Source organism: Anastrepha obliqua, chromosome 5 (assembly GCF_027943255.1).
Source record: "Anastrepha obliqua isolate idAnaObli1 chromosome 5, idAnaObli1_1.0, whole genome shotgun sequence".
In the NCBI taxonomy this organism is placed as follows: domain Eukaryota; kingdom Metazoa; phylum Arthropoda; class Insecta; order Diptera; family Tephritidae; genus Anastrepha; species Anastrepha obliqua.
The window spans coordinates 15,034,604-15,038,325 of record NC_072896.1 but is presented as its reverse complement, the minus strand read 5'-3'; positions in this window follow the sequence as shown (position 1 = coordinate 15,038,325).

Sequence of the window (3,722 nt, the reverse complement as noted above, 5' to 3'; positions counted from 1 at the left end):
AGCCGCCATTTTATCAAAAATTAAAATTTTGACTATTCCCTCTATTAATACCTAGTTTTATCTATCCATAAAAAGAATCCAATTGGTTTTTCAAATATTTTGTCCACCGCCGAACGCTTTTTTTTAGAGGACGTTTGGGAGATTATCTGCAGGAGCCGGGAACTTCAATATTTTCACTAACTTTACATGGTGTAATTAACGTTAAAGTAGACATTATTTTAATAATTAAAAGTTGTATTTGTTTAATAAAATCGTTCTTTGTAAAAAATTTTCAAAACAACGGATTTTTCAGCCTTACAAGTGTTTACCTATAACCCCTTAAGTTAAACAAGATTCTAATTTAGTTATGCAAGCGTTAAATTAAAATAAAAAAACTGAATTTTAAAAGTTTTGAAAATATCAAAAAGAATCAAAATTCGTCTGCCATTTTTATTCTCCAATTAGAAATTTTCACTCAATTGTTTCTGAATTAAAATCAGCGTTCTTCGAAAAGTAAATAATTAGTTTCACAAAAACGCGCCAACTTTTATTGTAAAATCTTTATCATTTTAAGCTGCAGCATTGAGTTTTGGAAACCCTTAGTTTAATCTTCAAATGATAGAAAAAAGAATTTCGAAAGCTTTTTTGATTGCAATTATTCCCACATTTTGAAATTCGAAAACTTAATAAAGCGTTTATAAGCCAATATTTTTTGAAATTTCTGCCGCCATTTTGAGTTACGAAAACTTTTATTTCCAAATTTAAAAATTTTGATAAAATTAATTTCCATTTTTTTTTAATTTTTCTTAGCTCAATCCTTAGAACATCAATAAAAGGCATTTGGACTCTTATTTTAGAAATTTCATAGCCGTTTTGAATTAAAAAAAACTATTAGTTCTATCTTTCAAAATTAATAGAAATAATTTCGAATTTTTTTCGCTTTGGCTTTTTTTAATTTTTTTCACTATTTTGAGTTTTGAAAACTTTTCCTTCAACCTTTAAAAATTTAAGGGGGAACGCCACTGAGAAAATTCAAAAAGATCTATTTTTTTGCATAAATTGTTAGTATATCGCTTTATTCCCGATTCTATGCGCACTTAAGTGAGCGCCCGTCGGTTCGGCCCCGTAGCGCTTACGATACGATGCTTTATTTCAAACGCGTTTTTCTCGAAACGACTTTTTTTGATATGGTGGCAACAATTTCTCGAACACTAATGAACTGATTTTAATTTTCTTTTTTTCAAAATTTTTGCTATCGCATTGGCTATCGTTGTACGTAGCCGATTTTCAAAAATTTGAAAATAACTATATTATTTTTTTGGGCCTGTTGAAAATCAAAAAAATGTCGAAAAACACACATCGAAATTCAAGTCACCACCATTTTGTCAAAAAAAAAAAAAAACAAAAAAAAAAATGGCTACGTACAACGGTAGCCAGTATTGTGTAGATTCATAAAATATTTGGTTTTTTGATTTCAGATGATTATTCATTGCTGTATCGCTGCCACCAGATTACTCTATTTTTTTTTAACTCGTTACGTTTATTTAGGTACATAAATTGGTCTATTTTCAATATTTTTTAATAAACATTTACAAAAATATACTTTAATACATATATATAATAATAAATTGACTTTTGTACGATCCTCGAATAATCATTCCTACTTAGAAACAAAAAATTTCCAAAAATCGACTATTTTTTGACCCACCACAGTGGTGTTCCCCCTTAATAAAAGGACTTGTTTTTTTTATCGCCACTTTGAATTTTAAAACTCTTCGTTCAATGTTCAAAAATACAGAAATAATTTCGAGTTTTTCCCTTTTTTTTAATTTCTTCGCCATTTTCTGTTCTTCAAAATCTTAGAAAGCCAATAAAAGGAATTTGGAAAATTTTCTTATTTTTAATATTTCGTCGCCATTTTGAATTTTAAAAACTCTTGGTTGAATATTTAGTAAGTTGGTGAAAGGACTTTGGAACATTTTTGAAAGAAATTCCTTTGAAATTTTTTCCTTTGAATTTTTTTCTTGATTATGAGTTTTGAAAACTCTGTAAAATGTAAATGAAAAGAATTGAATTTTTTTTTTGGTAGTTACTTCGCCATTTTTACTTTTCAAATTCTTAGTTCAATCTTAAAAATGTTACTGAAATGCACACTAATTTGTATTTTGCTTTCTAATTCTTTCAGTCGGTATTTTAAAAATTAATTTAAGAATTTGGTTTTCTTATTTTAGGGTCAGTCTGAATTTTGAAACTCTAGCCCAATTTTAAAAATTTAATATAATAGAAAAATTTATTTTTTTTAATTTTTTTCACCATTTTCTGTTTTTTAAACCCTTATTTCAATATTAAAAACTGCAAGTGAAATGCATTTGATTGTTTTTTAATTCTTCTATTTCTACTGAATTTTAAAAACTTTTAGTTCAACTTTAAAAATTTGGGAAAAATAATTAAAGTTTTTTATTTTTAACTTGTTTGCCATTTTGAGTTTTAAATCCTTTCTTAAATCTCTAAAAAAGCAATGAAAAAGTATAAACTCTTCTGTTTGAAATTTCATCTTCATTTTCTGTTTTAAAATCTTTTAGTTCTATCTTTAAAAATTGCTAAAAGGGATTTCGATTTTTTTTTTAATTTTCCTCAACTATGAGTTTTGAATACTCTTGGTTCAATCTGTAAAAAGAGTTTGGATATGACGTTTTTTCTTATTTTTTCACATGTTTAAATTTTGAAAACATTTAGTGTACTCTTCAGTCAAAGTCAATCAAATAACTTCAAACCGTTTATTTTTTTATATTTTTTTTTAACTTTTTTGAGTTTCGAATTTAGTACATTGTCGAATTCAATAACCTTAAAAACGAGAATAAATAAACTAAATTAACGAGAAATAATAAACGAGTAATAATGAACTAATTCAAATTCAGTATAGTTTTCAGCAAACCTCAAAAATCTAAAAGATTAAATAAAAACTTGTTTTTCCCTCACTAACTCAGCTTATAAGCCACTGTACGTACGGTAAAGTTAACTAAAGCATTTGAGTTTTAGCTTTACTCAGGTAATTCTTTTCCTTCACCACAGCTGGAGCAGAGCTTATGATATTCGATACAGAAGCTGAAAATTGTTACTAGTTTGTCGCTAATCTTATTATCTAATATGTCCCTGACTTGAGCTTGTAGCTACTAGGTGGGTATTATAGCTGAGCAGCTTCATCTGTATTAGTGGCAAGTTTTCATATTTTAGTTTAGAAAAACATATTAAATACACATTGATTATAAATTGTATTGGGTTTGACATTATTTGTAATTAGCACTCAATCCTTTAATTAGTAGAATTTTGCAAAAAAAAAAATAAACAAAAAAACGAGAATAATTTGCTTTCTATGCTATCGATAATCCATTACGACCCTCTTTAACTTTTTAATCCATTAATTTCATTGTGTCCATTCAGCTGCTGCCAGCTAAGGTTCATTAACATCTAGCGCCCCAAGTGCCTATTTGTGGCCCCCCTAGTGGGCACCCGTGGACACTCTCCACTTGCTCATTTACTCCTTTGCTTAGCACCATGCGGCCTGGTTTTTTTCAGTTTGTGCATTTGCTTGTTGAACGTTCGGTCACTGGGCACATCAGAGGTCAAAATTGATGTGGGATACTGTTTTTTTATTTTATTTTAAGTTTTTATTTTTTATGCAAAACCGAGTTAAAAAAATGCTGATAGGTATTTATTTGTATTTTTTTCTGTGTGCGCATAAA